At 41.2% G+C, this 26,940-nt stretch overlaps 1 protein-coding gene across 18 annotated transcripts in view; it reads right to left on the bottom strand.

Annotated features, from left to right (window-relative positions):
• Positions 1-26,940, bottom strand: part of ANKS1B (ankyrin repeat and sterile alpha motif domain containing 1B) — a 324,701-nt gene that overhangs the window by 69,658 nt on the left and 228,103 nt on the right. The window contains exon 1 of one of the 18 annotated variants that reach the window (XM_083462884.1): positions 3,180-3,287. The exons of 13 other annotated variants lie outside the window; for them this stretch is intronic. The gene's annotated coding sequence lies outside the window, so the exon portion shown is untranslated. 4 more of the 18 variants (XM_083462882.1, XM_083462879.1, XM_083462883.1 and 1 more) reach the window with 4 other exon arrangements.

Below are 26,940 nucleotides of genomic sequence, written 5' to 3'. Positions count from 1 at the left end.
CAACCCCTTATCTACCACTTCATTTTATCCTGGGGTTTTTTTTAAAAAAAAAAGTTGGGGAGATGAAATTATAACTGATATATAACTTATTTCTCTTATATACCTTCTGAACCCTAATCAATATATAATGCATGAACTAATATAACAGTTCATTTAAAAACTCCTCTTGTAACTAAACTGGCCTATTTAAATAGCAAAAGTACATGCCCTTCCTTTTTACCAATCAAAATGAGTCAGACATGCCATTTGCATTCATTACTTCAGGGCTCTCATTCAGCAACAACTTAGCAAAGCTTATCTTTATTCACGCAACAGGTTTGAATAATGAGCTTAATAAAAATACTCACATGTGAACAGTTAAAACACTGATCTGCAAGATCACAGCCTTGTATTTACATATATCAAAGGGGGGAGAAAGCTAAACTTCTCCCTGACAAGCTGCACCAAATAGCATTCACTAAAATAACTAAGTCTCCATTTTATAGCTTCATTAAAATCTTTATGTTGCCATTAGAATGGAGTTTTACTACATGGAGATAATTAAACATTGCAGGATCAAGATCTCCTGCTCTGAAAAGAAAAGCCCTTTTGCTCTTTAAAAACCCTTGGACATATAGAAATCAACAGAAAAACCAAAGAACTACTCTTGTGACAAAGTCTTGTTCCCTCAGCACACCTGATAATGCAGATTAGGCCAAAAAGGATTATAATCATAGGTGTTGCCCACTGTGTCCAAGGGATAACTTCAAGGTTGATTAATGGCTTCTTGGCAAATAACAATAGAAAATCTTTCCAAGGAACAATGGCATCAATTTAGTATTATGTTGCCAAAGCTAAATATTAAGGTTTAAAAGGTTTAGATACTGGCCACATTGCTACTAGATAAATCATGACTTCATGCACATTGAAACACATTATCACCAGCTTTCTAAAATCACTCACTTCCCCAGACATGGGCAAAGGTGCAATTTGTTTCAGCATTCAGGTGTAAATACACATAAACCTATATGCTAAAACTCTCAGCGCTATGTGGTCTACAGTTAGGTTTGTATAAAACATCGAAAACTGTTTTGTTCATTGTATTACTCCCACTATGTTACAGACTTTTGTGTGAGAAAAGCATGTCTGAAGCGCAGCATGAGTATTTGTTGGGAGTACAGCTTGCAATAAAATAACAACTGCTGCACACTTCACAGATAATGACGTACATTGTCCCCTAGGAAATATATATGTACGTATACACCTACAGTCATGCAGTTGTAAGATATTGAGTAGCCAACCAGCTCAATAACTTCTTACCCTAACAGAATCTCATTGAAATAAATGAAACTGCACCACTGTCAAGCAATTGTTTTTAAGGCCTAAGAGAATGCTACCTGTATAAGTATGTTGTCACATGGTAGCATTCCAGTCAGATATGGCTGGAATAAAGGTTTGTACATTGTTTCCATCTCCCCTGTGTCCAGTTCATTCAAAAGGCGGGCCAAAATACAAGATATTTAATGGATGGCATTAAATGTAATTTTTTTTATGTTGTGGATGAAAGGATGTTTTCAATCAGCAGGTGTGCCAAACCTGAGAAGAGGCAGTCAAGCCCCTTTCTTTGAGAATATCTGAACAGATAGGACGAAAAGAGCCTCTTTGCAAACCCAAGACCCCATCGGCCTCCACTCCTTGACAAGTTTGAGACCACAGCGAATGTTATCAAGCCCCCCCAGTGCAATGTAAACGCTGACACAACCTCCAAACAAAACCAAAAAAAGCAGTTGCAGTCTTCGCACGCTGCGTTATTGCTCTCCAGGGTGTATCGCTGGAAAGTACATGCCCACTTTTAATCACTACTTAAAAATACATGGAGTGAGCGCACTGGAGATGAAGCGTTCCCGGTCCCCCTCCCCCAGCAGCACTCAGAGGCGAGGAAAAACTCGCCGCCCGCCACACGACAGGACCACTTCCATCAGGCGCTCCTTAGAACTACATGGCAGGCGAGGCACATCTCTCTCCTGCTCCCTCTTTGTCTCTCTGCAATTTTTTTTCTTTCCGTTTAAAAAGGCTATTTTTAGGCACCGGCGACATTCCTAAAGACTGCTTGTTTTTTGGAGGGGGGGGGATGAGGGACGGAGGGAAGCTGCCCTTCTGAGGTGATGTCCACTCCACTGTGGCACAGCGCAAAGCCTGAAGAGCGAAGCGAGGCAGGGGCGGCCAGACGGACCCGAGCGACGAAGGCTCCTTCTCGCTCGGCACCTCCTCACCCTTTCGTCCAACCTGCAGCCTAAGAGCGGGAGCCCCCCATGGCTGCCCGGGGCAGGGACCGTCCTTGGCTGAGCCCGGACCCTCCTCCTCCCGAGCCATCCCCTCACACAGCGACTCGCTTACTCATCAGTTCCCCGGCCGGGCGGTCGGTCTCACCTAGGCGCAGAGAAGCGGCGGCCGCGACGGTGGCGAGGCGAAGCGAACGCGGCGGCGGCGGGCAGGCGGGGGCTGCGAGCCAAGCCGGGGATATTTATATTCTGCAGCGTTTATCCCTCTCCTTTGTGCATCTTCCTTCCCCGCCGTGTGGCGAACGAGGCAGGGACGCCGCAGCGGAACCGAGCCGAGCGCAGCGCAGCTGAGCGCTTCCCTCCCTTGCCTGCCTGCCTCCCCCCCCCCCATCCATCCAGCCGCCGGCACCGCCGAGCGAGGGAGGGACAGAGGGCGAGAGGGAGCGAGGGAGGGGGGCGCGCGCCCCCCGCCTCCCATCCCCCGCCGGTGCCACCGCCGCCTCTCCCCCTTTTCCCGCGCTCCCGGCCGCGTGCTCGTGGCGGGGTGGAAAAGCGGCCGCCGCCGCAGCTCGGCTCCCCGCGCACCCCACCCCATTATTTCGTCCCGCCAAAGGAGGGCCGCGGCCGCTCGTCGTCACTCACCGGGCTCTCCCGTGCGCAGAGGAGAGGTCCGGGCCGTACGCCGCGCTGGTTCCGGCCGGGCAGATTGCCGATCTACCGCTGCGCCTCCCCGCCCCCCCCCGCATCCCCTGTTACTATGGATATTCACCGTGTGTCTCCTCCGCTCCCGCCTGCACACGGAGAGGGAAGTGGCTGCCGGGCTGCTCGACGGGCGCCCACATACCGCCACCCAAAGCGACCCTCCCCGCTGCAGCGACTGTCGCTTCGCCGCCCTCGCCTCAGCCGCCAGAGGTCTACCTGTCACTATCCCGCCAGGGCCGGACTCTCCCCGCTCCTTCGGCTTGAGGAGCTAAGGGAGGTTCATGAAAATGCTGATTACACCCTGCTGAGGCAGGGAGACGCAGAGGGAGGGAGGGAGGCCCTAACGCGCCTCCGCGCTGCAGCCTTGGGGAGAGAGGATCACCCTCAGGGCACCTACACAGCTGAGGCAAATGCCTCCACTCCGGCGCGGAGCGTGACGCGCAGAGCATCCACCGCCACACAGGCTCGCGGAAGAAGCCAGGCACAATTCAGTAGTAGAGTGGATTCAAAGGGCCGGGAGTAACGCAGTAGCCATTTAAAAGCGAACTGCGCCGCACCTGTAACCAGGCGGGGAGACTGACGCGCGTAGCTGCTGGCTACACGAATCATGGGGAAATTCTGATGTTGTGTTGCCAAAGTGAGGCAGTCTCTGCTTCTGTGTGTCCCATCCCACCACCACGGTTTCCTCCAGTAGCATTTAAGCACTCCTACACACACCACACACACACACACACCTCTGCACGGAGGAGGTGCATTTCTACTGTGATAGCTCACACGTTGTTAAAACAAAAAGATTGGGTCTAAATTGCTAGTCCGTTTCTGGGATCCAGGCATGGGGAAAACACCTTGTGATTGGTGCTGCGTGCTCTTCTTATTCTTTTCATATATATATATTTTTTAAAAAATTAAAGCTTTTTATGATACAGCAAGATTTAAAAAAACACCAAGTCTATAGAAAAGTAAAAGCAGAAAAAGTAAAGATGTGATGAGCATGTATAGAACAAAAAAAGGGAAGGGAAAAAGAAGAAAAGGAAAAGAAATGAAAAGAGACAAAGAAAGAAAAAGGGGGTGAAATAAAAAGAGAAAGGGATCCCGATTCTCTGGCTGTCAGTTACCGGTACATAAAAAGAATTATTCAAAACATTTGCTCTATGATAACATTCAACTATTCTACTTTCTACAAACCAGCATTTCCCCTATTTTTTCCACTCAGATATCATGTTCACTTTCCATTTCACACAATAAGTCCAAAAGGGGATCCCAATTAATAATATTGATAAATGTCAGCAATAGTTTCAGCTTTATCTGCAACAATTTCAGCAAGCAATCCTGCCATCATACTAAATAATGGTAAACATTTCCCTCTTTGAGCATATAAGAGTCTCTCTGCTGTGATCATATCTTAAGATCATACTCCACAATCCCTTTCTTATTATTGGTCCACACCCAGCTCTGTAGATTCCAGTTTCTACTCCCTGTGCATTTGCCATGTTTTTCCAGCCTTAACTAATATTGACTCTTTCATTGGTGTTTCTTCCACTCTTTTTCCAAAAAGAATGACAGAGATTTAATAGCTTTATAGCCTGGGATCATGTCATGTCATAGGTAGAACTCTTCCTCTCTCAATTCCATCTATATCAGATTATCCAGATCTCTCTCAGTCTCTGCATTTATAACTTCATTTTTGTTTTCCAAAATCTCAGCTTTATCATTTAGTTGCTTCATTTCTCCATTCACTTTTATAGCAGGTTCTTTCATTTCACCAGTTGTTCCTTCAAGTTTTGTCATAGTTTCATCTCTCAGTCCTGTCAGTACTTAGCCATCTACACCTCTATATTATTTCTGATCCCTTTTTGCATTTCATTCATCTCTGGTTTAATTTCAATCCTTGTTTAATTCATCTTTCATCTGAAATATTCTATTTGTTCAGCAAATATCTGCTGAAGAATACCAACAGTAAGTGGTGTGTCCCAAGTTGCATTTCTTTCTCTATCACTTTTTCCCTGGTACGTGCCATACTGAATATTAAGACTACTTAAAACATAAAGAACAGGTCTTCTCCCTTTTTTCATCCGTGTTTCCCTGTTCTGTTTTTTGATATTGCTAAAAGTTATGGAATGCCAAGTTGTGTGCCGCTAGGAAGAGTGTAATAGCCATTAAGCATTAGAGCATGCTCCTCCAATACTGAACTTCTTGGTTTATGTTTTGCATTGCTTCTTTAATCTAAGCCTAGATTCTCTTTCAACCCACTTACAGTATGCGGTGAAATCACTGGGTGATTTTTCTTGCTGTTTCAGAATGTCCCTCAAGTGTTTCTACTTATTGGTCCTGGTACTCCCTAGTGAAGAACTGGCACTGTGAAAGCCACCACCTGAAACTGTTTTGAACCAACAGTAAAAAGAAGCCTTGTTGGTACTCTCAGAAAAGGCAAGCCTGGATCGTGCTGAATGCCAGGGCAACTGCAAGAGAGAGGAGTCTGTACATGCAATAATTCCCACATGCAGTCACCAGCTTCTAATACACATGGATGGGCCCTTGTAGAGGGCAGCAGCAGGACCCCCCAACATCACACCTGCACCAGGCACCATAAAAAGGTATCCTGGAAAGCTAACCATGGGGGAGTGGAGTGTCAAAGGCACTTCTCCCCCAGGGCAATATTTATCCCTGTCTTTAACATCCACCTACACTTATTGCAATATTTGCAGAAAGTAGCTTCCTACCTCACCAACGCTGACAATGCTAAGCTTAAAGGTTTGGGAGATGTATATTTCTGCATTGCAGGGGGTTGAACTAGATGGTCCTTAGGGTCCCTTCCAACTCTACAATTCTATGATCTCAAATGAACCCACAAGAAGAAAGATGCATCTGTTTAGGGAAGTTTTTAATGTTTGAAGTTTTATTCTGTTTTAAGTCCTCTGTTGGGAGCCATCCAGAGTAGCTGGGGAAATCCAGCCAGGTGGGCGGGTTATCATCATCATCATCATCTTATTTGCTAGGGAAAAGGAAGGGCAAAGTACAGAGATTCGGAAGACCAGAATATAAGACAAGCAGGACAAGTACACTAAAGGAGAGGGGATTCCTACTGCCTAGTGTCCAAACTTACCAACCCCACGTCTCTGACTTCATACAAATGACTTCATACAAATACAGTGGTGCCCCGCAAGACGAATGCCTCGCAAGACAAAAAACTCGCTAGACGAAAGGTTTTTCCGTTTTCGATTTGCCTCGCAAGACGAATTTCCCCTATGGGCTTGCTTCGCAAGACGAAAACGTCTCGCGACTTTTTTTCTTTGACTAAAAACAAAGACATGTTTTGTTTATAAAGTTAATTTATTTTCCCTTAAATTTTCGAACTGCTCTTTACAGTATGTGTGACTTTAAAGAGCAGTTAATAAACTGTTGTTGTACCAAATTTGGCTTTGTTTGGACTTTTTTTGACCATAGGAACGCATTAATTGATTTTCAATGCATTCCTATGGGATTTCGTGCTTCGCAAGACGAAAAATTCGTTAGACAACAAAAATTGTGGAACGAATTAATTTCGTCTTGCGGGGCACCACTGTAAGATCCTTTACTTCCTTCAGTCCCTACAGCAAACAGCATATAATATAGAAGCTGCATTACAGAGGTTGTAACGTGCGAGGGAAATGGTGGTGGAGGATCCTAAAGTAGCAAATTTCTAGGAATGCAGAGCAATCAAGGGGTAGCAGTACCCAGGTTCTTCAACCAAGGCTTTCACTTTTGCAAGTGCACAAAATTGCAAGTAGCCATGGTTATTAAGCACTTGCTTAACTCCTTGTGAAACCACAGGAACTCAAATGTGTTTGGCTGGACTATGTGCAATGTGATTGCTGCAAAAATACAACACCTTCAGACTCTCGCTTGCCATGAAAAAAGGATAAATAGTGAACAAAATGGGAGAGGAATAATGGTCACTCACAGTAACAGGCACCCAAAGATGCAGAGGGGCAAATAAACCTATATACTCTCTTCAACAGCTTCAGTTTCATTTCCTTCAGTCAAGCAACTTTTTTCTACATCGATGTTTAAATAAATCTAAAATGCAAGAATTAAACAAAACAGCTACAAGTAAGATTCCCAAAGGATTATTTACTTTAGTAAATGTATTCCATTTAGCAATAAAAACATCTCTAATAAGGAAAAATGTAGCAAGGGAGTTAATTGCCTGGTAATTTGGCTTGTATGGAAATGAGTGCAAGGGCCGGCACTGGTCTCTTCCAGTTTAATATTTCCTCTTAACAAGTACTTTGGGTATTAAAGGTAAGCAGATTACTGGTGGAAATGAAATGAAATGTTGCTACATTTTGATAAAAGTACATAATTTCTCAGCTCCATGATCTTTTCTACTTCCCCACTTGCGCTAACCCCTGTGGGTCTGATATTTTTTCTTTCCTGTACTTGTTCTTCTCAAAGGCTCAGATATAATTTGTTTTCCTCATGTTATGCTCACTTCAGCTTTATGTGTTGCTTTTTCAAGACAGAACCTTAGTCATCCTGGTGGATGACTAATGCCAAGGAATTTGGGGAGTGCAACTGGATTGGTTACACTGGACCTCTCTGTGGCTTTGAGTATAATGTCCCTTCTAGAGCAGGTGTCTGGGTTGGGTTCAGGAGGCAATTTCTGCAGAATTCCTGTTCGCAGCGGTAGCACTGTTTCCTTGGGACTGGCTAGGGCTGATGGGAATTGTAATGCATGACATCTGGGCACCAGACTGGCATATGGTACTGTCTTGTCTCATGCTTTTCAACATCCAGATGAAACTGCTGGGTAGGTGGGGAGTCATCTGGAGATTAGGACTGAAGTGTTATCAGTATGTAGATCACACTCAGCTCTACCTTTCTTTTCTAGCTCCTTATTCCCAGGGAGGTTGTGAAACCAGTGTTCGAAGCAGTTTTTGGATGGATGAGAGTGTGTAAGCAATCATGATTCCCAGGCATTCCAGGGTGGGACAGTGGGGGGATGGCAGTAGATCATGATGCAGCACCATTCATTAGGGCAGTCTGTCCCAAAGAAGACCATGTTGCTGTGGTTTTGTTTTGTTTTTGAACTATGACTTAGCCCTTCACCCAGTCTCTAAGGAAACATTTGCCCATCTGCTGCTTTCCAGATGTTTTGGGCTACAACTCCCATCTGTCCAAAACATCTGGAGGGAATCAGGATGGCAAAGGAGATAAAGAGATAACAGATTTCTCAATTAATGTCCAATTCATTTTTTTAAAACAATAATTTTAAACAAGAAACATGTTCCCACTCACTGCCTGGAGACCCTTGGAGTTCTTTTCAGAACCAGTATTGGTACAAATGGAAGTAAAAGCATGTCTGGCAGTAATGGTGGACCAAAATAGAATGGCTCAGGTGAGAACAAGTGAGAGCAACTGGAAGGCAGGAAGTACAGTTAGTGGATAGCACAAGAACATCACTATCCATGTTAAAACCAAACCCACCTAAACCTGAAGGGTAGAAGCACAAAGAAGTGCTAAAAACATTCACACCAAAACGTTTTTTGCACTGCTGTTCTGAATCTTTTTTTTTTTTAAGTAAGATTTTTCTGCATTAATGGAAAAATAGATTAAGGGGGAAAGCATGTGGTTATTGAAAAAAAAGAAGGATGTCATGCATATACCCCATTTAAAATGATTATGATACAAATGTATGGATAAACCATAGAGAAAACAGTATAAAAGATTTTTCTGGACACACCTGATATGGCAGAGTAGAGCAGTCTTCCCCATGGAATGAAACAATTACAGAATAGACAGCACACAGGTTTCAATGACAGAACAAACTTCTTCATAAAGTCACACAACCATTGAGCTGTACCCAAGAGAAATTAAAATGTAAGTACCAAAAGCTAACTAGAAAAGCTAGGACAGATGATGTGAATTCAGTCCAGAATATCATCCTGGAAAAAACATGATACAATACTACAGAGAAATGTAAATATCCCAGTGTTACAGCAGCAACACAAGTGCCAAGGACTAGAAAGTTCATAGATCCTTTTCTGGTTGTGATCTGTGTCTGTTCCCCTAGTCCTTGAAAAAATGTAGAAGTTATTTCTAGAGAGGTCATCTAGTAATTGGGTAAGACAGCACTAGCTTGACTAATAAAAACAAGTTTGACCTAGAGCGCTTTATATGCTGAGAAGAAAAATGAGGGCCAACTAGCCGTGAAGTTAAATGCAACTTTGCATTTAATGTGCAAGCTTTTCTAAAAAAATGCATTATTACATGCTTCCCTGACAGTTATCAGGGTCTCAGCAGATATAGATGGGGATTTAACCCTCTCTCACCCTGCTATGGTTCTGAGGAAAAATCTTCCTCTGAAAGCACCTCTGAACAAATGCTTGGTAACAGGCTCAAAGCTAACATAGCCCTGGTTGCATCTTCTTCTCTCTCCAATCCAATAAGCCACTGGCCTCTGCCCAAATTGCTCCCAGAAACATCCTTTATGGGAGGCAGGAAGGCAGAGAGCATCTTTGCTCAGTGGGAAAATGATGCCCTGCAGACGATTCCTCCCATCAACAAGTCTCTTATCCTTAGCAGGCCTCATGTGCAAAGTGCCGTTTTCAGACCAGGGATGTTAGGTCCTGTAGTCCTAGTCCTGTGGGAAAATGACTCCATGTGCACAATTCCCAATGAAGAGGGCTTAGAGCCCAGTAATCCAATCTCATCTTCCACTAGCAATCACAAAGCAACACTATCATCACCACCACCCTATACACTTTAGAAAGAGAAAGAGCACTGGACCTCTGAAAACCAGATGTTCAAACAGCTGTGCAGGGCTGTTTAAAGTTCTTTCATAAACAATCCCACCCTCCTCTTTGAACCTTTGATTTCTGGAAATTTAAAGAGTAGTATGGTTCTGTTTGCAAAAGGGCTCAAATAGCTTGTGCTGTGCTTAGAAGTCCCAAAAACTGAGGCTTCAAAGTGCACAATCAGCTGACTTCATAGTTATGTCAGGGGACTGGCAGGTGGGGTCTTTTTTAAAGAGCTTATGTGTATAAGCTATGATACCCCCAACTCCCCCAATCTACTAGCCTTATATTACATCCTTCAAGGATTTTGACTATGCCTGTTTTTTAGTCCACTGCAAATAGAAAAAATGACCCTTCATTCATTACTGGTGGACTGTATTTGGCTTGTGACCAGCAAAACAGTGAACTCAAAGGAATACAAGTCTATGCCAGATTTATGTTAAACTAGATTGCATTATCTGCTCCCTTGAGTATTGTCTTTCTTTCTTAGAATGGTCTCTCACACTGCACAAAATATAGCCCATAACATTCAGTAACCTTGTTCTATTATAGTTTGGAAGTTGGAGATAAATATTTTCTTTGTTAAAGCACAGAGATTCAGAATTTGCATAATTCAGTGAAAATGTGTCTCAGCATTGACAGAAAATGAAAATTTAACAACTGCATTTAAAGTATAAAAAAGAGAGGAGCTTCAGAATAATCAGCAGTTTGAAGTTGTTTTTGCTGACTAGAATATGAAATTGGCCTGATTCTGCCTGTCATTGATACTGATAGCTTTGCTCCAGATGTGTCCAGCATAATCTACATAATCTCTTCATTACATTATATTGCCCTGTTTATTTGCCAATTTAAAAAGTGTATGGAATTACTCAATGCACATGTGGCAGCTGTATGAGAATTTCTTGTCAGTACAGCAATTTCTTTATCTAAACTGGGGTACTATGGTAGGAAAGTATAGGTGTTGTGCTAGGGAACCTGCACAAATCTGGGAGGGATTTCAATGTGGATTTTCCTGAAGTGCATAACTTGCTGCACTTATAGGTATGAAGTACTTCACAGTATCTCTTCCTTCATCCTGCTGTATGTGTATACACATAGCCTAGGGGGTGAAATCCACATGCCTTTAAAGGCAATGTCAAATCTCTTGTTAATTTTCATGGATAAAGGCTGTACCATAAATCCTTATCTTATTACTATTGGGAGCAGCACAGACAGAAGAAACACCTGTAGCAGCAAAACCAAGTGCCTTCTGTTGCCCTATCTGCAATGAAACCTGTCTCTCCTGTATCAGTCTCTACAGCCACAGCAGGGACTGTAACTCTCCAAGGGTTTTACTTCACCCCTGAAGGTACACACTTCCATTGTCTCCTGAGACAGGTAAATGCAACACACTTCAAATAGGACAGTGTAAGAGAATCAGATCCAGGGGTCAGCAAAGGTTTTCAGCAGGGGGCTGGTCCACTGTCCCTCAGACCTTGTGGGGGGCGGACTATATTTTGGAAAAGGAAAAAAAAAGAACGAATTCCTATGCCCCACAAATAACCCAGAGATGCATTTTAAATAAAAGCATGCATTCTACTCATGTAAAAACACCAGGAAGGCCCCACAAATAACCCAGAGATGCATTTTAAATAAAAGGACACGTTCTCCTCATGTAAAAACATGCTGATTCCCGGACCATCCGTGGGCCAGATTTAGAAGGCGATTGGGCCGGATCCTGCCTTTGGGCCTTAGTTTGCCTACCCATGAACTAACCTGTTAAATGCTCTAGGAGCAAAAAAAAAAATTTAAATTATTTAAAAATAGCTTTAAATATTTTTCATTTTATTCTTTTACCTGCTTTACAACTGCCTTTTACATTCCGCATGTACTGTATTGTAAATCAGTGCAGTGTAACCAGGTGTCATAATATATAGCATAAAGAGTTTCTTTCTTTAAAGCTATTGAAGTCTATGTTGGAAGTTCTGCTCATTGTACTGGGACATAATTTCTTATCTGCCTATTATGCAATTAACGCAAATGGCAGGACACCAAGTGATCTTGGTTCCCATTCAGGGCTGAAATAACAATACTGTTTTTCATATTGTGCACATCATATGAGCTCCTTCTACTTCAGTAAAATAGGATTAAACCAAATAACATGATTGCAATTGGGTGGTATATCTATACAGCCCATCCCTGGATAAATTAAACAAAATGCTTTCTGCTAACATTTTGTTACTCCTATGCTATTTTTGGCACATAATTATCGAGAAGAAAAAATGTAATCTGAACTTGCAAGCAAAACAGGTAAATTTTGGCGGTGTTCTTAAGCTGCTGTCAGGTTGAGAAGTAATTAGTTTAGACTTCTTTATATAAAAGGTTTGGAAATCACTAAATTATTTTGATGCTTATATTTCTCTTGGCATTTTGTACAGGAAGAGACCCAGCAGTTTATTATTATATTGTTGTAGGTTTGAGGAAGGGACCCTCAAAATCCTAGAAATGAATAAATGGTGAGATTTTGATTATTTGGGATATGAAGGGGAAATACCAGCTGCAGAGGAATTCCTGGGCTAGCCTATGCAAAGAAAATGACCTGGCCAAGCTAGGGCCATTAAGAAGCAACACAGGGCCACTGAGGGCCATTGGCAATGCAAGAGAACTGTCCTTCCCCCCTGCCCTGAGGAGTGAAGAGAGACAGGGGATTTGGAAGGCTGTCAGGGTAACTGGGCAAGATATCACAGGAAGGGTTTGGGGCCTTTAGTAAAAGGCCTGGAATAGCTTAGAAAAAGGGCAGAATGATCTGGGCTTGCTGAAGGCAGGCTGGGAGAGATGCCTCCTGTACTGTGTGGAACAAACCCCTATTGAGATGACCATGATAGAAGATCTGGAATCCCTCCATCTAAATTCAGCTGTAAATATGTGGATAGATCATAGTTCTTAAAGCTACAACAGATTACCCCCTCCTCCAATGCTTAGATGGTTATAAGGATTAAGCCTGGGTTGAAGAGCAGAGTTGGCTGCTATGTAACCTAGGAAGGGGAGGAAAAAGCAGCAAGGAGAGGGTCAGAGAGCAACGTTTGATTTCTGCTGGAATTCAAGGCTGTGGTTATCAGAGAAGCAAGGCCCTTTTGAGGTATTGATGCTGTGAACCCCTTCAACATAGGATCTGGTTGTGTATATGTGTAAATAAACCCTATATCTAAAAGACACAACGGTCTCCACTGTGCTTCATTTCCAAAAGGAAACATGAGTCCTGGGTAAACAGGTGGAATCTCACACTGCTCAGAGATTGGGGTGGTGTGCAACAGTATCCCCATTTTAAAACACTCTCAAACTGTATTGTAAAACCACACTACAGTGGTACCTCTGGTTACGTACTTAATTCGTTCCAGAGGTCTGTTCTTAACCTGAAACTGTTCTTAACCTGAAGCACCACTTTAGCTAATGGGGCCTCCTGCTGCTGCCGCTGCACGATTTCTGTTCTCATCCTGAAGCAAAGTTCTTAACCTGAGGTACTATTTCTGAGTTAGCAGAGTCTGTAACCTGAAGCATATGTAACCCGAGGTACCACTGTATTTGTATAATTCAGTTGTTTGTTTTATACGCACAGAATTTCAACAATCAAACCCCTCACCCTGCTTATGTTATCTTTCTTCTAACTTGGGAAGCATTTCTGCACTATAAGTCATAGCTGTCAAATTTTCCCTTTTCTTGCGAGGAATCCTATTCGGAATAAGGGAATTTCCCTTAAAAAAAGGGACAGCACCGCTATAAGTTGAATCCAAAGTTCTGGTGGACAGAATTTCACATGTAGGAGGCTCTCATCTGAAAAGTGGGGCAGGGGGGAGCTATTTCTGCTGATTCCTCCTTCCCTTTGCTGCCACCTGGAAAGCTGCTATGTAGAGTTGGAGAAGCCACTGGAATAGGGTGGGATGTGGCAAAAGGAATGGTGGAAGAAATCAGCAAAAATTGCATCTTTCCCTCCCCTTGCTGCAGTGTGCGCCTCTCCTACACCTTGGGCTCATTCCAACAAACATTGATATATAAGCTCAACTTTCATTCTGCAAATAAAGAATAATAATAGCACATACTTTTACCTAGTTACCTACAGGTCGAATGTTTGAAACAGGTCAAAGATTCAGTCTAAAAACATCAAACCAAACTGCTGAAATTCTGAAAAAATAAGCTACAATATATTTTTGTAAGGAAAATGAATGGCAGTAGCATATATTACTATTCCCCCTTTTCCTTCTTGAAGAACGTCCTTCAAGAAAGTGACACTGACTGACAGGGTAAAACATCAGTTCTTAAAATTTGCAAAATAAAGCCAACAGAGGTCAGGTCCTGATATGACCCTGGATATCTCATGCGACTAGCCATTGCTGTTGGGCTTTGAATATGAACCACCTACTACATTGAATATTATATTTTTTAAAATGGCATCCTCCCAAACTGTCAGCATTCTGACATAATTACTAGTAGAAGATGGACTTTCGGAATAGGAAATATTAAACATTTCTCCCATACTTTTAAAAGGACTTTGGAATTTTCATGGTAGTACGATTTCTACAGACGCCTTTTCTTTCAATTGTGAAAACGCACCATCTGCTGAAAATGAATCCAACAACTAAGCTTTTCTAGTGCTAGAAATATTTTATGTAAAACTGCTTATCTATTGTCACCTCTCATGTCTCAACAACAACGTGCAAAATTTTCACATTGTGTGGGTTGGCTCTATCATATTTGCCATAGTTTGCCACAACAGAGTCAGTGGACCTAATGGACATAGAAAGCTAACTTGGAGAACTATCCATATAACCTAGACAACCTGTGTGAGGCAAAATATTTACAAGTTCCCAATACACAGGAAGCTACCATAATACCAAGTTAGACCACTAGTTCATCAAATTCAGCATTGTCTACACTGACTGGCAGTGACTGGCCAGGATTTCAGGCAGAATTCTTCCCCAATGCTACCTGGAGGTGCCAGAGATTGAATCTGGGACCATTTGCATTCAAAGCATGTGCTCTACCACTGAGTTTTGCTATAGTTGCCATACTATAAAAATAATCAGTTAAATGAGTCTTTGCATTCAAAGTAATTCAGTCAGAATTCAAGGAAGGTGGGGCTGTGGAAAGTGTCACTACAGTCTTTACACAGCCATTTACGCAATAGCAGTTAATGAGTCCAACCCTTCCTAGGATGATGCCTTTTGACCCAGCAGTCCTGTCTCCTGTGCTTGGAGTCAATCTATATTCAAAAATGCTATCCTTTCCAGACAACCCATATGGAGGAGTGGGGGACCTTGGCTAATGAACAGTATGAGTCAGATTCTGGGGTTGAGACCTAATTACTCTGGAATCAGATGTAGCTCTGCCTTTATAGTGCGCAAATGGGCTATGTTCCTCATATTATGGGATTTTTAGAATTCTATTCCTTCCCCATCTGACAATATCATGATTATTTAATGACTACTGCTCTTTAGCCTGAGAGGAGAAGGCTATGGAAGGATGTTATTAACTTCAGCAAAAGCTTGTTGATAGCTATTTTATTGAATTCAGCTAATTAGATTTGAACTATTTAAAAATATCTACCTGATAATAGTGTTGCACCTACATTTTTGCCCCTTTTTTGTCCCTTAACACTCATTTAATGAGCCTTTCACACAGTTCTTGCACACTAGGCTACCTCTTTGCAATTTCTGGACGGGTTTTAACATTTTTTGTTAGATCCGCACACCAGATCCTACTTAAGATCAATGTTATGAGAACAAATGTATACCCCCATTAGGTGACCTAGTTACAGTTTATTAAGTTTCAATACCAGTGAAGCGACAGTAGGAATGTAATTAAAATGCTTTACTAACATAAACCTCGCCAATACAAATTCACAGAAGGGGGTCAAATGCAGAACATGATGCCAAACCCAAGAGACTACAAGGAACTCTGTTCAGGTACAGCAAAGAAATGTAATAATTGAAATGCAATGTAAGAAGGAGTAAACCATTAACTAAGGTAGAAGATTTGCAAAATATTTGCCACCCTGAGCTCCTCTGGGAGGAAGGATAGGATATAAATTGAAATAATAATAATAATAATAATAATAATAATAATATTTTGTTCAAACTGTTGCAAGACTCAACTGAACCTCAACTTTTCACGTTATTCCTTACCCATGAGTAACATGTACATGTTAGTTACTGGTTTACAGCGAGGACTGGTTTAGATAGGCTATTTTACATCTGAGCAGTGCAACTAATAGATGAGTAACATAGACATCCTCCCTCTTGACATTTGTAACTACAGTGCTTTCTTCTCACTGCTGCTGGTTGCACATATTCAGAATTGTTTCATTTCCCACTTCAGTATCAAAATATTTAATTATGCTATTTAAATTCAAATGCTTTGTGCTTAACTCTAACAATTTTAATTCTTTGAGTATTAATCTGGAAAATCAATTAGTCCATTAACTAAATAAAGTGGATTTTAATCCTATTTTAATTGGAAATACCCCTACTAAATAGTTTGAGGCAGATGGCTTTATGGTAAATTATGACATTGTGTACTCTTCTTTCTCACCCATTGGTTTATTTCCCTAATGCTTGGCTTGGTTTGGTTTTTCCCCAGTCACCTGATGCTATTTGCTCTGTTACCTGTTGTGAACTTTTTAACACCTGTTTTTACAATAACAAAAGAGGTGTGCATGCCCTCCCATCTGATATAAATACTTTTTCTATCAAGACCACAAAAGTATACAGGATTCAGAAGAACACATTTTCTATCTTTTCTGATTCATATTATATAGAATTAACCAGAAACTTAGGTAATATTTCAACAGGCTAAAACTATTTGGGATATAAGACACCCATTACAGAGAACATCTGCAGAGAATCTGTAAAGTAATAATGTCAGATCTGTTTAAGAACCATATCTATCTAACAGCAGTTAAGAAGCGGGTACCAGATGCTGTAGAAGTCTGTCTTTTTCTCTCTTAACTACACTTTCCACTTCCATAACCCAGAACATTTGTCTCAACCATTCAGCCTAGCGGGGTGGTAGCTGAGTGTTTTCTAGTTATTTACACCAGCCTTCTAGGTTTGCAGCAACATCAAATTTACCAGTTTTTGCCAGCCTCGTGGGATGACTGCTTATTAGATAACCTCAGAATGGTATGTGCAGAGGAGACTTGAAGATTTTAATCATGGTTCATGTTCCCCAAAGTATCAAAAGCCTGCTCACAGTTTTGAACAGTAGAGAAGAATGTATTCAGCTTCATTTTTCCTGGTGCCTCCAAACTAAAGATTACCAGCATTTCCCTCTGTGACTAAAGGCTGGGGAAAGGAAGATCTGCCTACCAACTGTTTGTAAAACCTTGCCAAACACACAACTAGTCAGAATAGACTGTTGCCCTGTGTTGAGTGTAGATTCAAGGCACAGGTTTGGGTAATATGTGTTTTCTAAACCACTCGCTGTGTTTGGTGTACATATTTGTGTGCATGTTATGTCTGGGGCCCTTTAAAGGGGGTATTATTGGTTTGTTTCTGTTCTTATTTTTATTATGTATTATTATGTATTTTTTATATTGTAATTTTGTATTGTGAACCGCCCTGAGATCTTAAAATAGGTTCCAAAATTAGAAATGTGAAAGATCTAGAACACCAAGATTGGCACGAAACTGTACATGTTACTATTCCAATTGCATTTGTCTTCACCTGTCACCTCTCTTTTCCTTCCAGTCTGTCAGTGTATTTCCAAAACAGGTCTCAGTACTACATTGAACTTGACTACACATGAATGTGGCCTGTCAGAATAACCTCTTCTTCCAGTCCTTATGCCAATCCAGAAAAAATGATATCCAGTTCACAAGAAATCCACACAAAGAACTACATCAACATAAGTAGGACAAATGTTTAGTCTCAGAATCTTAACACAATTTTGAACTGTGAATTTTGGCTTATTCTGAATGTGGTAAATATAGTTTCCTGGTTCAGAGGAAACCGGTGACTTCCTGCTTTGATTGTTGTTTGGTGTGAAAAGAAGAAGAAAGATGGCAGGCACAGGAAAGGGGTTTGCAGATATCTCATCTGATTAAGTTTTGATCACCCCAATTTGACCTTTATCTTTTGTTTATTTTTAATCTGTTTTATTCACCACTGACTTTTCTTTTAGAAAAGAACACACACACACACACACACACACAAATACAACTATTTCTAAAATTACTAGTCTGAAACCGGAAAGTTTAAGCTGCTTTGTATGATATGCTTCTGCTTGTTTTTGTTGTTCTGATTCGTTTTTGCTGCCACTCTTGTTTGTATAGCATGAACATAACTCCTCACATACGTGGGATTTTTAAAATGTGCATCTTCAGAAAGCACTTGAAAAACAGATTGCAAGCACAGTAGAAATTATTCTAAATATAATGTAAATATGGCTTACAAGCCCACTGGATGTTTGGATTCAACTTAATGAATTCTATAGATTTCCTGTTGTGCACCTGGAAGGCATACCTTACATCTAGTAAATATAGAAGAATATCATCATGTTGCAGTTTGCTTGGTCACAGACAGGTGGTGCTACAAATGCAGTGTAACAAGTAGGAGTAGATTACATACCCTCCAACATTTCTCAGACAAAAATAGGACATCCTATTCCATACCCTCCAACATTTCTTTAATGAAAATAGAGATGACCCCTTCAACATTTCTCCAATGGAAATAGGGGCGTCCTAAGGAAAAACGGGACATTCTGGGATCAAATCAGAAACCAGAATGGTTTCAGTAAATCTGGGACTGTCCCTGGAAAATAGGGACACTTGGGAGGGTCTGAGGTGAGCCACTGAGCATCAGCCAGAATAGGCTGCAGTAGTCCTGCAGGAGCTGCCCTGCTCTGCTGGCTCCTCCACCTGCCAGCCCCTGAAGCATTGCCCCCAGGATCTAGAGCGCCAGGCCAGCCAGCACTCCTACTAGCTAACTTCCTCCTCACTGACCAGCTTGGGGATCTGCTGCTTCTTATCCGCAGCCAATTAGGAGCACAGGAAGGCAACCAAAGGTGGCCAACTGGCTTGGTAATCCATTGCTACAGCAGAAGATATCCAGGGTGGCTTGCTAGTGCTTCTAGTCTCCTTCTCATGCGCCTAATCCTGCTGGGATGACTTTTCATCCCATTTGACTATGGTGGAAAGGGGAAAATCTGAGGACCATGCCTTGCTTAAGGAGGTAGGTGCAGTTCTGTTGAATGGAAGCCACTTATCCCTAGCTTTCTACTCCTACCATAGAAGCCACACAGGGAGGTTTTGACAGCCCTTTGCAGTCCTCCTCTCTTTTCCTTTCAGGGTTTTGTGGGGTTGGCGAGCAATGTGAGCACAGCTTCAGTCTGGATTCAGTTTAAAATACTTTGGCTCAGGCACTAAGAACAAAGGCTGCAATCCTATGAACTCTTAGGATTCAGCTATACAGCTGCAAATAAAACATTTTAAGTGTGTTTTAAGTGCAATATACAATGTGACACCAAATGGCTATGGTGAGACTTATGGAAAATTCAATGTATTTTTAAAAATGCTTTTTAAAAAAGCATTTTCAGAACGGTTTTTACGGTATATGTGTGTAGATTCCACCTTAGTTGGGAGCAAGCCCACTGAACCCATTTACAATCATTTACAATTGTAAATACACAAGGCTGATACCTTGGATTCATTGACATAGTAACAAAAATAATTACACATGACGACCAGAAATCTATCAAGACTCTATTGCAAGAGCAACGGTCCCCTTTATGTTTTGCAAAATAATTGAATCATTGTTATTTTCATCTACTAGGCCTTATTCTAGGCCATCAAAGGAGCTGAAACAAGGTGAACAACTAACAAGCTGAAAGAGACACTATCAATATTTTTTTAGATCATTAACAATTCAAGAGCTGTTGAGGGGAGAACAGTCTTTAGAAACTGAAATGGCTATCAGAAATGTTAATAGAAAAAAGTTACTAAACATCTAAAGTCTACAACCTGGGTTTACATAATGGGGGAAAAACCCTTAATTTCATCATGCCAACTTATTCACACTGGATATCCTACTTCTTTTGTAAAATTGAATTAGGACCTGATTCATGTCAAGCAAAAGATTAATATATGAACAAGCCAATCAATTTCAATTATATCATTTCTGATTAATAATAGTACTTGGTATGAACAAGAAAAGCAGTATCATAGTCCAAGCCATTTTCCAAACTGCACTTGAGTATAAATTCATTATCTTGGCATTTATGTGATAAAACTAAACTGCGTGAGTAAAAGGTTATTCAGCATCAACCATTAATTATGGCGCTTTCAAAATGTTGTTTGATACATTTGAAAATTACACACTACTACAGTGAAGCAGTTTTATATTTATTCTAGTCCTAGAATTTCTATATGTAAGTAAGCTGCACATGAAGTAATACACAAATATCTGAGATAAACTTTAAATTATTTGCAGCAATGAGCAAGATAAACACAACAACCAGTACAGTGATATGGAGCTGGAAAAAATATCTTGTTACAGCACTGTGCTTTTACAATTCTCTGCTACATATTTGTTTGCTGTGTTTTATAGTCTATCTATATAAAATATACAATAAAATTTGGATAAAATATACAATAAAATTGTGTGATTGCATCTTTCATAAACTGCTTTGGGAGTTATGCTTGGAAGCAAAGGAAAAATATCAAAGATAAATGATTACTGCTTAAAGGTCACAAATTTCTGCCACAGAAGCTTCTGAAATTCAGAAGCAGAGACATCACCTTGCCGACAAAGGGCCATATAGTTAAAGCTACGGTTTTCCCAGTAGTGATGTATGGAACTTAGAGCTGGACCATAAAGAAGGCTGATCACCGAAGAATTGATGCTTTTGAATTATGGTGCTGGAGGAGACTCTTGAGAGTCCAATGGACTGCAAGAAGATCAAACCTATCCATTCTTAAGGAAATCAGCCCTGAGTGCTCACTGGAAGGACAGATCCTGAAGCTGAGGCTCCAATACTTTGGCCACCTCATGAGAAGAGAAGACTCCCTGGAAAAGACCCTGATGTTGGGAAAGATGGAGGACACAAGGAGAAGGGGACGACAGAGGATGAGATGGTTGGATGGTGTTCTTGAAGCTACCAGCATGAGTTTGACCAAACTGCAGGAGGCAGTGGAAGACAGAAGTGCCTGGCGTGCTCTGGTCCATGGGGTCACGAAGAGTTGGACACGACTACATGACTAAACAACAACAACAACAACTTGCATCTATTCAGTGCTATGTCCAGTGTCCACCCTACTAAATGATTACTTTTAGGTAACGGCATATTACTATATTTGCAAACAAACACAAAAACCCAGCTGAGGTACTGTAGGAAAAGCTGCCATATTTTTACAAGTGCCTTGCCACTTCTCAGTGTTCAGCCTAGGGGATAAAGCTTTCCTCACTCTGATCTAGCCTGAATTCAGAAGCGTTGGTTCCTTCCTTTTCGATGTCTCTACAAAGCAGGACTGAATTGCTTCTTCCAATTCACAACCAACATGCTTCCACTATATATTGTGGGCTGCTCTATGTTGCTAATATTTGGTTGTGTGCAAGTATGAGGTTGAAACTGCTATCCCCTGGTAACCTTGACTCAAGGTACAAAATTATCACTTAAGGGTCTTAAGGCATATCCCTCTGAAACTTGCTCCAGGATTTCCCTCGGTTCCTGAAGAGAAAAAGAAAACATAGAAGCAGACCCTTCTTCAGTTTATCTCTGGCTCCCTAGTAGTTTAGAAAGGCAAAGGGAAACAGTTATTCCAATCCTGGACATGGAAACAGCTAGTACTCTCCCACTTTGGTTATGGACTGGAAAGAGGTAGGGTGCTTACATGACTCCATTACTGCTGTGGCCCAGACCTAATTCAAACATGGCAGCAGCTGGGAATTTGGAAAGTATTCCACATGGCCAACCGTTTATGTGCAACAGACCATGTGAAAGAAAGTATTTTTAGTATGCATTAATGTGGGGGCTTTTTGGGGGGAGGGGGGTAATTAATAGAGTGAAACTTGCTGGATTTTCTTGGTAAGCAGCTTCACATAAAGAGGTGATCTAGCTTCCACACCATTGTATTTCAAATGGCAGGCATGCAACTATTACTTTGGAGGAATTGGGGCTAAGTAACCAGCAGAGAGAGTAGAGTCACAGAATTGTTTCACAAGGAACTCTTATTAAGATTCAATGACACAATACATTTCAGAGGTGCCCTAGCTAAGAACCTATTAAATTTCACAGTTTAATGACTAATTATGCATATCCCTTAATCCAGGACCATTTCCCCCCAGTTAGTTCTTTATTTTACAGTGAGCATAGCCAGTGTTCAGAGTGAAATGCTATGGAGGGAATTATACAAGAAGCGGTATCTTCACTGATTTCTACAGGCATCATTTTTAAAAAGGTAGTAATGGTATTCTCCCAGATAATGCCTACACAGCATAAATTATGATAGCCATACATAACCATGCAACAGTTTCTATAATGCTTTCAGTATTCAAAGCAGTTTATCACATGAACTCCATTTTTCTTCCCTTTTTGGGGGGAAAAATAATGGTCCAATAGCGAGGCTGCTGTATCTCAAAATAGGGACACATTTGAAGTAGTTAGGATTTTGTTTTCCATGCTGTGATGGGAGATCTCTATAGAAGAGGGGCAACTGATATATTACAAAGACCAGCGGAATTTGTGACCACCATACATTCTCATTGTCTAGTTATTTTCACTGCCCAAACTGCAGTGGTAGTTGTGCATTGGACACAACTGCAGTTGTGTATTGGACCCCTCTAAATCAACTAGCTTAATATGGATTTCCCAGAGGCATTATCAATTGAAAAATCTGGCATTAATAGGATAAAACTATGTAGGTTTTCATAAGAGAGTTCCCCTTCTTACCATCTCCTATGAGAAACAATACATATTTTAATATTGGGCTTGGGTTTTGAAAGTTGCTACTTAGTCATGATTAGTCTAAATTGTGCCATTCCTATGTTTCAAAATGAAATTAAAAATAAGTTCAGATTCCCGTCTCTAGTATTTTAGATATGTAGGCATTTGAACTCAGATTAGTACAGCAATTCTCAACTCCCTAAGCTATTTAGTGTATATGACATTGCAGTATCAGCTCACAGTCAATTCACATTTTAAAGAGTTTCTTAACAGCCATAAAGGAGGCAATGAAATTTAATAATATCCCACTTTACCAATGGGAATTATTTCAAGATTAGAGACGAATTAATATTCCTAAAAAGGAAAATTAAATGTTGATGAACAAAATTATTATTATTAACTGTTAGTCACATTCTTCACAAAAGTGACCAAAAATGTCTTTCATTAAAACCAATTAAAATAAACACAGATTCTACCCCCCCTAAAAGGCCACAAGTGCATGACCCCCTTCAAATAAAGGACCAAAAGCCTGGGTAAAGAGAAAAGTATTTTCCTGGTGCCTAAAAATAAAGATGGTGCCAGGCATGCCTCCTTGGGGAAGCATTCCAGGGGCCACCAATGAAAAGGCCTATTCTCATTTACCACCCTCCAGACCTCCTGTGAAGGGTGCACTTTGAGAAGAACCTCAGATGATGATTGCAGGATCCAACTTGGTTCATGTGGGGAGAGACCATCCTTGGGAGTCTTGGGGTCCTGAGCCATATAAGACTTTATAGCTCAAACTAGGGATGGCACATCTTGCTTCACTGCCTGAGGTGAAACACAAAAGTACCACCCTGAAATCGCGACCCCACTGCCACCCCTAGCCTCCTTTATCTGGGTTGTGCAGCAGCAACAATGGTGGGTTCTGGCAAGATCTCACTGGAAGCCGTCACTGCCACTTGTTTTCCACCTCTATTGGAGATAGTAGGGTAGGCACTGTGCCCCTACCAAGGTTACCTCTTGAGCTTTCACCACCTGAGGCAGCTGCCCCAGCCCTGCCTCATAGATGGGCTGGCCCTAGGTCAAACCCTGCTCTTTGAAATGAGCCTAGTTACTAATTTGTAGTCAATGTAGTCATGCCAGAATTGGTGTTATATGTTCAGACCATTCTGCCCTATTCAGCTATTTGGCTGTCAAATTCTGCACCAGCTGCAGTTTCTGAACCACCTTTGAACACAGTCCTATGCATAATACATTGCAGTAATTCAACCTAGAGCTTTCTAAAGCATAGACAGCAGAAGTTAAGTCATTCTTGTCCAGATAGGAGTGTAGCTGGGACGCTAAGTGTTCCATGCCATGCCACTGAGGTCACTTGAGTCTATCACTATAGCAATGGATCAAGATGTGCCCCAAAGCTAAGTACATGTTATTTCAGAGTGAGTATAGATCAGGCCACAATTAATACATCTGGTTCAGGGAACCACCCACTAATAAAGCCTCAGTTTTGTCTGGATTAAGCTTCAGTTTATTATCCAGTCCATTACAGAGGAAAGACTTTGATATAGTACATCCACTGCCTCATTTGCAGATGTAAATGATAGGCAGAGCTGTGTGTCACCAGCATATTGCTCACAAAGTCCTCCAAACTCCAGATGACCCCACTCAGCAGTTTCATGTAGATGTAAAACAGCTTGGGGGGAGGGGATAAAACTGAACCCTGCAGAACCCCAAACTCAAGGCTCCATGGGGCTGAACAATATTCCCTAAGTACTGTACCATGTTTTGAAAATCAAAATTAAAGTAGAGCTGGAACCACTGTAGAAGGTGCCGCTCAGTCCCAACTCAGCTGCTCCAAAGAATCCCATGGCCAGTGGTACTGAAAACCAATGAGAGATCAAGAAGAAATAACAGGAAAACCTATTTCTCTCCTGGCACAGGACATCATACAAGGCAACCAAGGCAGTTTCTGTGCAAGAACCAGGCCTAAACCCTGACTGAAGTGGATCTAGAAAATCAGTTTCATCTAAGAGAGCCTGGATCTGGCCTGTGATTAACTACTCAATGATCTTGCCCAAGAAGGGGAGCTGAGCAACAGGTCAGCAATTAATTAGGTTTTCTTATTCCAATGAGAGTTTCTTAAGGAGTAATTTTACTTCCTGTCCTGTAAGAAGGCACTGGTCACCACCCTGGCCCAGCAGGATGGCCCCTCCTTGCATGTTTTTATCAGCCATGAGAGTCAAGAGCACAAGTGGTCATCTGGATCAAACCAAACACATTGTTCATATCTCTGAGCCTTACTAACTGAAACTCATCCAATACAACAGGACTAATCAGGGTTCTGGACACTTCTTTAGACTCATTTGATTTAACAGTAGTGCCAACAGTGAATGACTTGGTTCTACCATCTCCTTTGGGCCAGACTGCAATAGGCCCCACACTATGTGGAAAAGCTCTGCTGGCCAGCATACCATGGATACAATGGATGTGACAAAGTACTACGGTACTTCTTTGCAACCTTCCCTGTCACTGGATAGGCTCAATAATTATGACTGTTTAACTGCATTCATCTGGAGTTTTCCTCCACTTGTGTTCAAGCCATATCACAGCTTGTTTCATTGCCCTAAGCTCTGGTGTATACCAAGCTTGGAAGATGTTCTCACGCATCAATAAGCTGTGTACCAGAGAAAACAATTTGGACACATTATAGTGAAACAAAAAAATGCTTCAAATAAATGTGCTTAACTAGTTGCTGATTAATGAGAACCAGTGGACTGTAACAGCATGAATTTGTCAACTATGACCCACATTAATCATCCGACTAGCTTAGCATATAGAATGATTTATAACACCATATACATGAATGAAAAAAATTAACCTTGTTTTCAAAGAACAAGGGAAACAATATTTTATCCCTTTCTATACTAGGTACATAGACAACATGAAAACAATGAAAATACATATACATCATAAAAATTATAATTCTAGAAAATTAGGTAGACCATAGCATTTAATGCAGCCGACCCTGGCTTTTGTTGTTTTTTACCTACCACAATCACAATGAAATCCCTTGCCTCTTGGCACTTAGGTTTAGGAAAAATGTCCCAATGGGATACACACACACCTCATGGCTAACTCTAGCATGAGTGTGGGTGTGATTTTTGTTGTTGTAAGGTGGAAAGTGTTAAACTTCCACTCCCCATGTACTCTGTTCCCAATAAGCATTGCCCCCCATGGCAGTATTTAAAAAAAAACCACACACACAATGGCATAATTGCAATTAATGCAATTATCATTGTATGTAGTTAGGAATTCCTGTGTGAACTGAAGGCCAAAGCAGACTTGATGTAGAAGCTCTGTGACTAGCACTGTCTGTATATTATGTGGTTTTTAAAGAGTTACCTGCATCACATGGCTGCTTTTGTAGATTGGAAGTGGCACTCTGGGAGAGAGCATTTAATACTATCTTACCTTTCTCTTTCCCCAATAATGGGGAGAGGAGGCCTCCATGATTCAAAGCAGGGGTTTCAAACATCCTCTTCTCAAAGTGTCACTTCTCTGAGCTTCAAATCAGCTACATGGAGCTGCTAGGTAGCAATAAAATAAAATAATAAAGCAAAAACAAAATTCCTAGACCTCCCACATCCAGTTTGGCCTGCAAATTTCACTTCAACCCCAATTCCCCTGTATGAAAAGTGTATTTGCATAAGCAATACAGGATCATCTGATGTGCAGAGTTAGGGGAGAGCTCTGTCAAAAGTTTCTTTTCTATTGACACTTTAGAAGAGGGAGGTGAAAAGCTATTTTAAGGTGTGTTGGATAGGAGAAAGTGGCTGATTTGGATAGGGGTGTGTGTGTGTGTGTGTAAATTTCAGTTTCACTGGACAAAGAACATTCCTGTTGAAAATGTTCTGGGATATTTGGAAGTCATTCTATTAATAAACATGCCTTGGCTCAACCGACCTTTTCAGTTCCATGTGTGATGCAGCCTCTGTACTGCTGCTTGCTAAACTTGCATGTATGGCCTTGTTAAAAAATCTGCTACAGTACTGGCCTTTGTTAATTTTCTAACGCCAACATTAGAATCTACTCTTAAGTGCCATGTCTCTAACTCACACAGCTTTCTTCAGGTTTCTTATTTGATTCCCACCCTGCTACCACATGAAGAAACAGGGCATGTTTAACCTTACAGAAAATTAAGCTGGGACATGTTAGTAGTTTTTGAATATATAAATGATGATCATTAAAAAGAGTGATATTAAAAAAACCTCTCAAATATGGATTATGCACTTATTTTACTATTTCTCTAG

The sequence above is a fragment of the Podarcis liolepis genome (assembly GCF_965112155.1).
Source record: "Podarcis liolepis genome assembly, chromosome: 10".
Lineage (NCBI taxonomy): Eukaryota > Metazoa > Chordata > Lepidosauria > Squamata > Lacertidae > Podarcis > Podarcis liolepis.
Note: the sequence above shows the minus strand (reverse complement) of the source record. Positions and strands in the feature narration are given on the sequence as shown.